The sequence below is a fragment of the Triturus cristatus genome, chromosome 9 (assembly GCF_964204655.1).
Source record: "Triturus cristatus chromosome 9, aTriCri1.1, whole genome shotgun sequence".
Taxonomy (NCBI): domain Eukaryota; kingdom Metazoa; phylum Chordata; class Amphibia; order Caudata; family Salamandridae; genus Triturus; species Triturus cristatus.
In genome coordinates, this window is record NC_140592.1 from 1,182,518,015 (window position 1) to 1,182,530,579 (window position 12,565).

The 12,565-nt window shown below is 41.7% G+C and overlaps 1 protein-coding gene across 9 annotated transcripts in view; it reads right to left on the minus strand.

Annotated features, from left to right (window-relative positions):
- The window catches only part of LOC146799589 (uncharacterized), a 29,847-nt gene extending 26,873 nt beyond the window's left edge, over positions 1–2,974 (minus strand). For 5 of the 9 annotated variants that reach the window (XR_014968948.1, XR_014968949.1, XM_085627165.1 and 2 more), the window contains exons 1-3: positions 2,828–2,974; positions 2,475–2,739; positions 2,297–2,397 (exon numbers count right to left, since the gene is read on the minus strand). The gene's annotated coding sequence lies outside the window, so the exon portion shown is untranslated. Of the gene's footprint in view, positions 1–1,674; positions 1,722–2,296; positions 2,398–2,474; positions 2,740–2,827 lie in introns of all 9 variants that reach the window. The other 4 variants (XM_085627163.1, XM_085627161.1, XM_085627160.1 and 1 more) reach the window with 3 other exon arrangements.
- Positions 2,975–12,565: the final 9,591 nt, after the last annotated feature.

The window sequence follows — 12,565 nt, forward strand, 5'->3', positions numbered from 1 at the left end:
AGGCTAGGTGACAGCCTGGAGATAACACAAGGCATGCATAACAATCAAACTCTAACATGATCTCAGGAGTAAAGACCATAATGTACTTCAGCACCGGAACCTGGATCACAACATCAGGACTCCTGTGTGGGCCTATTTTGGTGGCATGGAACCCATCCAATGCTGTGAAGTATGCCTATGCATGAACTTTGCAGGCACAAGGCTAACCATGTCAATATGCTCCCACCTAAAGAGCATTGGGGAAGCATATGGTTTTACTAGACATCACAGACAACCAACCAACTCCAATCTCACACTGATGTCAGTCATACTGAAGGTGACTAATAGATAAACTGACTGTCCCCAGAGCCACAGAGACATTTCACATCTGATAGCAACTAAAACAATATAATAGTAAAGACCTCCTTAGAAACCACCCCATCTGATGGAACCTTGATGGTTCCTGCAGGAACCTCAGGTCCTAGAAGTAACCCAGTTTGGATTTCGCAGCAGTCATAGCACTGAAACAGCTCTCCTAAAAACAACTGAGAAAATCAGAGCTATCCTGGATGTTGGCGGCAGTGCTGCATTAGTGCTTGTTGACCTGTCCGCAGCCTTTGATAGGGTCGACTATAACATATTGGTCGACCGTCTCAGGGATGTCAGGGTCCAATTGCTAAGAACCTTTCTATCGGACAGGAGCCAAACGGTGGCCTTTGGCTCATACACCTCTGCACCGTTTACTCTGCCTTATGGTGTTCCACAAGGATCTGCTCTCAGTCCTACATTATTTAGTGTCTATGGCAGCACTGATAGGCTGTTTGCTTTGGACCTCACCTCCTAAGCATACGATACACAGATATTGATAGCTATGTCCTCTCCCAATAACTTGTGGGGGTGGTAATTTCCATGACTGCATGAGAGAAACTGGGAAATGGATGGACCAAAACTGTCTGCAACTTAATTCCAGAAAAACTGAAGTGATTCTGTTTGGGAATAACCCATTCTTATGGTCTCCATCCTGGTCCTCTGAGGAAAATCCAGGAGTAGTAATGGACAATATTCTCACCTTCAGACTACAGGTAAACACAGTCACTTCCTCTGCCTTCTTTATACTTAGAATGATCAAAAAGATCTTTCCTTTCATCCCCTTAAACTCTCAGAAAACTGTAATGTCAGCTCTGGTGCTTGCCAAACTGGTTTATTGAAATGCCCGCTTCCTGAATACGCAGCATCAGAATCTAAACAGGCTTCAGGTAGTACAGAATGCTGCAGCCAAAATATTGACCTGAACACCTAAAGATTCTTCCATCTCGCAGGCTATCATCAAAATTCACTGGTTGGCAATTAGGCAAAATGTGAAATTTAAGGCACTATGCCTGGCCCTTAAGACCCTGCATGATTTCAGTCCATTTTTTTCTGCAGAACTCCTTTAAATGGTATAGACCTGAGATGAACCTTCTTCCTCTCCAAATCAGAACTATGTCTAATCTGCTTTTGTTCAGGAAGGCTCTTAAAACCTGTCTATTTGCAAATTCAGGAATCCATCAAGGCACCATATTAGTTCACCATGAGCTTGTGGCCTTGACACTCACGGGGATATGTTGCGCTCTATAAGTATTTATAACATAACATAACTACACTGAAAAACATTAGATCATAGCAGATCAACATTATCCCATGTAACCACTGTACCTTAGTAAACGTAAATGCAATTAGAGGGTTCAGCCATCATTCAGATCCTAAGCAAAAAGGTACAGAAGTAAACCCGTTAACCCAGTTGAGACCGGGTAATTTATTAAAACAATGAAACAATATCTCAAGAGGTAAACCAAGCGGGGGGACTGATTGGACAATGTATCAATCACATAGCACAGGGAAGAAAACAAGGGAGCTGAAAAGATTGTTATTTGCAAATAGAAGCACAGAATTATAGCTAAATTGCAGTAACCATAACAATCAATTGTGCTCTGAAATTGTTGTGGTGAATAAATGGCGCAGTGACACAAGTGATTAAGAAAAACAACGTAAGGCGGCGCAAAGAAATAATAAAGTAATCAATGAAGGTCAGACAAATTATTTTAAATCACAAAAACATAATTCCATTGTTTGTGGAGACCTATGGAAAAGCCGCAAATGGGTTGTAGAGTCGACGGCGTTTCGACCTTTCTAACTTAAGGTCATCATCAGGACGATGGTTACATAATTTAAGTAAAAGTGCTCTATAGAATAAGAAGAAAAAGAGGAAATATTTGTGGAATAAAAGCCGGGCAGAAATGAAAAATACCGGAGGAAAAAATATAGAGGACATGGGTACCTGTAAGTTTTCAATGAAGGGGCTGAAGGAAAAGTAAATCCTATACGTCTGGCAGTCAGGGGCAAAGAAACGTGAAGCAGCAATCCGGGCCGCGGAAAAGTCTGTATAAGGAGAGGGAAAGGTTAGGTAAAGCAATTACATGAGTGCAATAATCAGAAGAACAGATGCGGGGACTTACCGGGAATGAAAAGTGCGTGGAGGGAGGAACAGCAGGCGAGTGCAATGAAGGGCAACAATCTAAAAGGAAAAGCAATCCCGTCAAGGAAAAACCTCACGATCAAAGTATAGAGATCGTGAAAGCAAGAGGGTAGATGATTCGCATACCGGCGAGTAAGGTGGGGTAGCAACGGGTTAATTCCAATGGGTATATGCTCTCAACGAGAGGCAAAGGGGACACAATGAATCCAAGTAGGTTGTCGGCACGTAAATTAAAGAGCAGCGCTCTGAAAGAAAAAAAAAAACAATTCAGGGAAGGGAAACAATCAAGATATCAAAGATCGTTAGAGAAAGAAGGGAAGGCAGGTTTCTTACCAATGAATTAGGCAGTGGTGGCGGGTTTAGTCCGATGAATATATGCACAAGGTCTCAAATAAATAGGAGCCGGAATTAATCCAAGCACAGTCAGTGACGAATAAAGCGTCTACCGAGTACCAAGCAGGATCGTACCCGGAAATAAACATCAGCGAGGTCACGTGACGACGCTGTTCGTACGTGAACTCCAGAGACCACTAGAAAGTGGGAGCCATTGTGAGGTGCCCCAGGGGGAATTGGGAGAGTTGTAAGGCAGGGGCGGAAGGGATTGGAAAGGGGAAAGAAAAGGCCATTTCTAACCCACCGAATATGAGTGAACCAGACACATGTATTGCAAAACAGATAAGAAAAACAAATTAGGAGTAACACAATAAGTAAAAATCTTGATATAAATTAACAATTGTAGAACCTGATGCAGGGGTTAAAATATATTAAATAATTGCAAATTACAATCACACACAGAATATAAGAGATAGGCAATCAAATATCGTCTTAAATAAGGAAACACATTTGGTTAGAACAGGTTATATAAATTGAGGCATATCAATTACCAAAATCAAACAGATATGGATCAGAGAATTAAAATTTATCATTCCATAAGTTAAAGAACAGGCATTTTTGAAGAAATATATACCATAAATTACAGTAATTTAAGGTTCAAGCAAGAAGTATATACAATGAACTGTAGTAATCTGAAGCTCAAGGGCATAATGACAATCAAAAATAATGTCCGTCCAAGGTAGAAACCGGAACACAGCTTAAAGAAGTAGGTGTAGGTAATTTTATGTTATAGAGATAACAGTATTCCACTCATCAAGGGAATTTAGGCCTTGGGCTACAGAGTTGCAGCGTGTGATCCATCTACACTCATATTTATTTGTTCAACAGGAGTTGGAGATTACCACCACAAATGGGTAATTGTGGTTGATCAATAACCTGCCAGATCATATCTGTTTCTGAGGGATTGTTGTCTGTGTAATGTGTTACCAATGGTGCTGTAGTACCATTGCATCTAATGCGGCTCTTATGTTGGGAGATGCGATCTTTCACCATTTGTGTCGTTTGGCCTATGTAAAATAATTTACACGGGCACTGAATCGCATAGATAAAATTTTTGGTTCGACAGTTGGAAAAGTACTTAAGTTGGTAAGTATGTTCTTTGGTAACAAAGACCTTTGTGTTATTGGTAAGGTCACAAACATTACAATTCTGGCACTTAAAGTGACCTACAATTGGTGGAAGACCCCATAGTGATGTAACTGACTGATCATTCTTCTCTCTAGATGGCCATGTAATTGCATGGACCAATTTGTCTGAGACATTATTTCCTCTTTTGTAGGATAATAAAGGAGGTTCTGAAAAATGTGTGAAAGTACGGAGCAATGTCCAGTTTTTCTTGATTATTCTGCCAACCTTATTGCTGCAGGGGCTATAAATTGAAACTCAAGGAATACGTGTATTTTGACGTTTGGTAGATGGTGCCAAAATTATTTCCCTATGGCTATACCAGGCCCGTTTAAGAGCCCTTTTGACTAGGTTTTTTGGGTAGCCCCTACTAGTCAATTTTTCTGATAAAATGGCTGCCTCACGGAAATAATCGTTAAAATTATTTTCAATTGCGCCGTATGCGCAGAAATTGACCGTATGGCAACCCATCACGGAGGCCAAGGGGGTGATAGCTAGAATAGAGAAGTAAGGTATTTCGTTCAGTAGGTTTTAGGTAAAGAGACGTCCCTATATTACCATCTTCAGTGTGTAATGTAAGATCAAGAAAAGGAAGGTCGTTCTTTCTGATGTCAGAGGTGAATTTAAGATGTGGTTGATTGTTATTAAGCCAGACGACAAAAGACAAAAGATCTTCTAATTGTCCTCGCCATAAGAAGTAGGATGTCATCTATATACCGATGCCATAAGGTAATCTTACTCAGAAAGGGATTTTGGGTTGATAGAATAAGTATGGACTCTAAATGATGGACATACAAAACCGCAAAATTCAGAGCAAAACAAGCTCCCATGGAGACTCCTTTGATCTGGAGGTAGTATGTTTCTTTGTAGAGAAAATAGTTATTGGTCAATGCAATATTGAGTAATTGAATTATAAACTCGGTGGGGATATGCATAGGTCATAATTGTGTATTCAAAAGATGTTCAATAACCCCCAGGGCCTCAATCTGGGGGATATTGGTATACAGCGATTCGATGTCGAGGCCAGCCATCAGGTCAGTATCATTGTTGAATGGAAGGTCCTCAACAATATTGATCAGATGAGTACTGTGCGCAGCGGGCATGCCACTGGTGCGCCAAAGGCCCAGTCCATGACCTGACCATGACCAGCTCAGGGACCCTGGTCCTCCAACCCGTCAGTGCTACAGCTCCTCTGCTCTCTACGCACTCAGCGCCAGCAAGAATAACAACTGCAAGCTTTTTTCACCTATTGACACCCACGAACCCTTCACGTGCTGACACTGCCGCCACTTCTTCTCCTTTGCCGAGACCCAGGACTCACCTCCACCCTCCAGCAACAACTCCACCACACCCCAAAACCTGCAATGCATCCTCCTCAACATCCTCTCCCTCCACAGACATCTGGGACCTCCTAGACAGCACCGCCCCAACATCGCCTTCCTTACAGAAACCTGGACAAATGCCGCCTCAGGACCTGACATCGAGATCACCATCCCCGAAGGCTACAAGATCACCTGGAAGGACTGCCCCAACCACCCCGGAGGAGGCATTGCTCACAAGCCCAACCTCCGACTGTGCACCTACACTGATGGGCCCACAGACCTGATGGAACACCTCCACTTCAAGATATAGACCAACCCCACCACCACCCTCCAAAGCACCCTCATCTACAGACCACCCAGACCCCAGGCACCTTTCTCCGACAACATCACCCTGCAACCCATCGCCTCCACCGACTACACCTTACTGGGAGACCTCAACTTCCACCTCGACAACCTCCAAGACCCCAATTTCACCTCCCTCCGGGACAACTTCCTTAACATCAGACTCGAACAGATCGTTCCAGAATCCATGCACTCAGCAGGACACACCCTCGACCCCATCTTCACAGCAGGAAACTCCATCAACTTCAGCCACACCTCCGAACTCCCATGGACGGACCATTGATGCCTCCACTTCACCTTCAAAACAAATATCACCCACAAACGTCCACACCAGCTCGAGCGAAATTTGGATCAAGATCTCCGACAACTAGCTCACCGCCCCCCTCAGCAGCTTTGCTCCCAACGCCACAGACGACAACCCAACCACCGCAGCCCGTACCCTACATAACTGGCTCACCGACTGCTCCAACACCATCGCCCCCCTTAAGAAAACTTCTAAACCACACGCTAAGAGAGCCAGCTGGTTCTCCACGAACTCCGAGATTCTAGATGAACCTGCAGACGCTTCGAAAAGTTATGTAGGGACTCCAAAACCACAGCAGATCTCGACAACTTCAAAGCAGCCACCACCGCCCACCACAAGCTCATCAGATCCTCTATGAAGAAAGCATTCCAGGACAGAATCTCTGCCCACACACAACAGCAAGGAACTCTTTGGCATTATCAAAGAGTACGCCTGACCCAACAGTGAGACTACCAACATCCCACCCTCTCAGGACCTCTGCGACAGATTCACAGCCTCCTTCCATCACAAAATCAAGACCATCTATGACAACTTCGATGATGACAATCTACATGCGGAACCGACACTCACAGTTCCCCACACCACGCAGCCAACACTTGACGGCTGGACGGCCCTCATCATTGAAGACACCCTGAAGACTATGAAGTCAACCCACTCCGGAGCCACTATGGACCCCTGCCCCCACCACATCTACCACAGAGCCGCAAACATCATCGTCCCTGAGCGTCGATGATTCATCAACTGCTCCTTTGAGAACGACTCCTTCCCGGATGACTGGAATCAACCCTCTCCTGAAAAACCCTCAGTAGACTCCACCAACCTCAAGAACTTCAAACCGATCTACTTACTCCCATACCCAGTGAAAGGCATTGAAAAAGCCATCAACAGTCAGCTTGCCTCCTTCATAGAAGAAAACAACATCCTTGACTCTTCCCAATCAGGCTTCAGGAAAAACCACAGCACCAAAACTGCCCTTCTTGCCGCGACAGATGACATCCGCTCCCTCCTCGACAGAGGAGAGACTGTGGCCCTGATCCTCCTGGACCTCTCTGCAGCCTTTGACACAGTCTCACACTGTACCTTAGCCCACAAACTCCAGAATGCAGGGATCCAGAAGAAGGCCCTTGAGTGGATCCGCTCATTCCTCTCCGGCAGAAAGCAGCAGGTCGGACTCCCACCCTTCCTCTCGGATCCCACACTGACCATCTGCGGAGTTCACCAAGGATCCTCCATCAGCCCCACCCTGTTCTCTGTCTATATGGCCCAGCTCGCACCCATCATCAGATCCTACAGAGTCAACAATGTATTGTACGCAGATGACACCCAACTCATTCTCTCCCTATCTAACAAACCAAACATCTCCAAACACAACTTTCAAGAAGGAATGAAAGCAGTCGCCAGGTGGATGAAGAACAGCCGCCTACAACTAAACATGGACAAAACCGAAGTACTCATCATGGGCCCACACCCTGATGCCTGGAACGACACCTGGTGACCCCCCCGCTCACGGGGGCCCACCCTCACCCACTGACCACACACTCAACCTCGAAATCATCCCAGATCCGAACTCAAAATGAACCGCCAAATCAATGCTGTCACTTCCTACTGTTTCCACACCCTCCGTCTAAACATTTTCAACTGGATTCCGCTCGAACACAGGAAAACCGTCACCCACGCCTTCATCAGCAGCAGACTGGACTACGGCAACACACCCTATCAACAAGAACCTCATCAACTAACTCTTTCATTGCAGCGCCGGCCCAATGAGGAGCTGCCCTATGAAGAAGCATGACACCCTTCGGGTGTGTGACGGTCCTTTCTCCTTATTGGAGCTATTTCCAGCACCTGTTCATAACTAACATAACATTCCCTGCATGCCACCCAGGTTTTCTTCTTGTCCTCCCCCTCCCATTTCCTTCTTCCTTTCCCTAATCGGAACAGCGTACTCTCTTGTTTTACCATAATTCCATGGGGCCTGTATGCTGGACCTCCCAAACCCCTGTCCCTCCTTGTGAGATTAATTTATTTAAATGCCTTCACAGACATTGTGGTTTACTGACCAAAGCAGGCCACCATCCCAGTAATAGCTTCCAATCAGAGTAAGTCACAATTTGCGACCTACCTCATTAATATTTATGAGGTACGTCAGATTACGACCCACTCCGAATAGTGATTTTGTCAACAAATCAGACAGTACATATTTTGATGAAAAAATTCTCATTAAATTCACGCGAAGTAGGTGAGCAATTTGCAACCACTTTTTGTGAATTCAGTGTTAGTATATCCGACCCTTACACTCTAAGCATTATCTTTGCTCATGTGTTTAGCACAGCATGTCCAGTGGAGACGCAAAGCCTCTCTTTCAGGCGGTGCCCATACTCATGCCACCATTCTTTTCTGCTCCTGAAGACATTATCTTAAAGTGATTTGGTGTAGCACCTCTTGGCGCTGTACTGGCACACAAAGGTAAGCATATCTCACACCTTCTGGTATTGATACGGGGTGTGGGGAAAAACGACATCCTAGGCTACAAAGCTCTGCTTGTGTGGGTCAAGCCCCCTCGCACTGGGATTTTTGCCAACAGGCTGGCTGGACAGCAACAAATGTCCCTGACATTTAAGAAGCTAAATATCTTCAATTCTTAAGTCTCTGGTGGAACTACTAAAACAAATATCAGGTTTTCAGAAGAGTTTATAAGATTTCTGAGTGCAAATAGAAAGTAGCTGCAGTGCCTTGATCCAGGAACCTTTGATCACTTTACTGTGGGAGTTGAATGTAAGCATCCTCCTTCAGTTTCATAATCAACCCACCATATTAATCCCAACTACATACATGTTGTAAAGAGGTACTGCTGACACATAAGCTAGTCCAACTTTCAGAGCTACAGAATCAACAACCATGTTGTAAAACTGCATTCATGACATCAACATTTTTTTTCTTCAGAAATATGATTGTTTTACATAGCCCTGGGCCCACACTTCTCTGCCTTGCTAAGTTGTTTAAATAATAATAAAATGGTACGACTTTAGTAGCTTTAGGATGATCGGTGTAGGACCAAGTGAGCCTGATCCATGCTACGTGTTAAGGATACCCACTATTGAACGTTGAATTTGAAGAATGCAAACCTACTGGAAATGTAGCTGAGCGCTGCAAATGGAGAATTAAAAAAAATTGTGTGAAAATGATATCATGATAGATCCAATTTATGCACTTTTATTTTATGTGACTATTGTAAGAAAATTAGCTAATATTTGAAGACATGACAATGTGACTCCTTCCCAGTTAGTATGCCCGAAGGCCTGTCAGGTTAAACACACAGTTTCAATAACTTAAACCTGGGAAGTACCAGACATTTAAATGTCAAAACACAACACAATAAAGCAATTTTAAAAACTTCTGAAAAAATTAATGAGGAAATAATTACCTCAAAATTATTAAAACCACTTCAGGGGAAACAGAGATGTGAATTGTTTAATGTTTTTGAGCAAAAAGCTCCAAGAGTATTGTTTGCACAAAATATTGCTTGAAAAATATCAGGAGGCGAAATATTGGAAAATAAATATTGTGATACACAAATATCATGATGCACACTTATCGGTGACAAAAATAACATTTTCTGAGGTAAGTAATATCAATTCTCTCTGTTAATATTGTTCATATAAAGGCTATTTTTTGAAAATGTTGCTTGCAATTTTAAGCAATTTGGATTTCTTTATTTAATTGTTTATTGTAATTTACAGTGTTGTAATGCGTTCTTGGGTTTATAGGGGATAGGGTGGGAAGTTAATTACTTAATAATAAATATGATTGAATACATTTACTGTGTTGTAATGCGTTCTTGGGTTTATAGGGGATAGGGTGGGAAGTTAATTACTTAATAATAAATATGATTGATTTAATACATTTTGTTTAGTTATATGATTGGTATTTGTTATGTAAATTATGTTATGTTTCATTTGCAGGCTGTTAGTTTTGTAGCAGTAAAAGGTGGGAAGTTAATTAGGAAATAATTAACAACTAATTATTAATTGCTAATTTAATGTATTATTGAATGTAATTATATAATTTATGGGATACTTATTTATTTTACTATTTTACTACTAGCAGGCTGCTAGGTTTGTAGGAATATAGGGTGGTAAGTTAAGTAAGTAATAATTGATAACTTAATACTAATGTTTAATTATTTAATTTATTTTCTAGTTAGGTAAAATATGGTGATTTATTTTTACTGATATTTTATTTTGTAAAGTAATTATTTAATTGAATGCTAAATATTTAAATTATGGAATATTTCTTTGTTTTACTTATATTTTATTTGTGGGCTGCTAGGTTTGTAGGACTCTAGGCTGGGACATTAATCAAGAAATAATAAACAATTAACTATTAGTTGTAATTAATTATTAATTCATTTTAAATATGTAAATTATGGAATACTTATCTTTCGGTTATATTTTCTGTGTGAGCTGCTAGGGTTTGTAGGGGTACAGGGTGGAAAGTTAATTAATTAATAATCAAATAATGATTATTCATCAATTGATAATGAATTATTTTATTGAACAGTAATTGCTTAAATTGATTGATTCTTTGGGGATTTTTTAATTACATATATATATTTTTTATGTTAATTAATAATTTTTATATCAGGAGTTTAATATTTTTTCTACATTCTTAGTGTTATTTATAAACATAATGTGTTTGAAGTAAAACACTTTCCCTCCTCTTTAGACTGCAGTAGGAATAGCAAATGTACCCTCTTTGCAATTCAACACTTGACCTACTGTTGTGCTGTTTGGAGTGGAAATAGTAACTCTCACCCCTCCAAAATCCACATTTTTACCCTACTGTTCACCTGACTGGAGACAGTATTAGTAAATTCTGCCACTCCAAAGTCCAAAACTTTCCCTACTGTTGCACTGTTTGGAGTGGTAATAGTACATTTTACCCCTCCGAAATCCAAAACTTTACCTTCTGTTTTAGAGACGGGAATGAGAATTGTAAATTTTGCCCATTCAAAGACCATCACTTTCCCTACGGTTGCACAGACTGGAGTGGGAATAGTTAATTTTACCTCTCCACAGTCCAACACTTTCCCGACTGTTGTGCTGTTTGGAGTGGGAATAGTAATTCACACCGTTGCCTTGGTGTACCCATTTGGATGTTGACAATTATAAAATTTGTTCTAAGCCCCAACTCTTAACAGCTTCTTTGAGTAGCTCTACTTGGTCGCTTCTAAGGCTCTAAGGCCATTAAAGACAGCACTTTAAAGCCAGAATTTGCTCCAACAGAGGCCACCAGCACAGTCCACTTCAAGTCCAATACAACTAGCCAGATGGTTTCTCCAAGAAAAGGGCTTTTGCAGCTTGTTGTGTCTCGGTATCCACACAGGATGTCAGCCAAGTGGTCTTCTGAGTCCACCTCTATGTCCTGTATACATGTGGGGGCAAGTCCAGCCTTTCCAGTCTCCTCAAATGTCTAAAACAATAGGTCCAGTCCTCGTCTGTCTGTCCGCAGGCCAAATGTGTTCTGAGGGCTTAGGTTAAGTTGGCACTGTTGTACAATTCATTAGCCAGTTTTCATGTAAATTGGGTTTCTACCGTCTGGTTATGGCCCAATAGGCAGGAGCTAGGAGTATTAGCAAAGTTATGTGAGCTCCCATTGGACATTCAATTTCAGAACTGGAGCCCACCTGTCGCTGTTGTTGACATATAAGTTGTTTGTATTTTTTGGGAACCACTTGTGATAGTGATATGCTTTGTTAAATGCCATGTGGCTGATCATAATCAGAAAAAGTTGATGTAGTGTTTAGGTTTGTAGGTCCACTGTCTATGCTTGTTTGCAGAAAAATTAATGACTAAGATGAAAATAAACAGTGATCTCAATAATTCACTCTCGTGACCATGAAGTTAATCAATGATTTTGTGAAAGGATCGTCAGTATTGGCATTTGTATTTTGTTAGTTTCCAGTGGGCAAGACTTGCTGATGTATTATTGGCCCAAACCCTGTCCCTTGGTGCAACTTTCTAAAAGTGTCATTTTAAAAATTGTAATTTAAAATCGACTTCACCATATTGAGAGTATTTGTCTTTACGATTCCAAAGATACCAAAAAATTGGAAGCTAAAGCTTATTAAATTTAATAAGATAACTCCAATGTTATCCTATGGGAGAGATAGGCCTTGCACTTGTGAAAAATGAATTTGAGTTTTTCACTACCAGTACATGTAAAACTTAAAAGTACATGTCCAACTTTTTAAGTACATTGCACCCTGCCCTATGGGCTGTGCTGGCTTGCTTCGCCCCAAGAGACCCACAGTTGGACTGCTGTCTAGTGCAGTTCCAAAAAAAGGCAGAATGGAGAATAGTAGCATAGGACAGACCACTTTCCGCTAATCCACCCATTGGCACTGCTAATATTGAGGGTTGTATCAGAAGGATAAAGAACTGATTATACTTGCAGCTAATGTTATCCTTGGTCATGATTTATATTTCTCGGACTGTCAGCATATGGATAATTTATAGTACTTTTCTGCTTGGGTTTTGCCTCTCATACACCCCTGTGGCTTTGCTGAAACCAGCGAGACTTTAG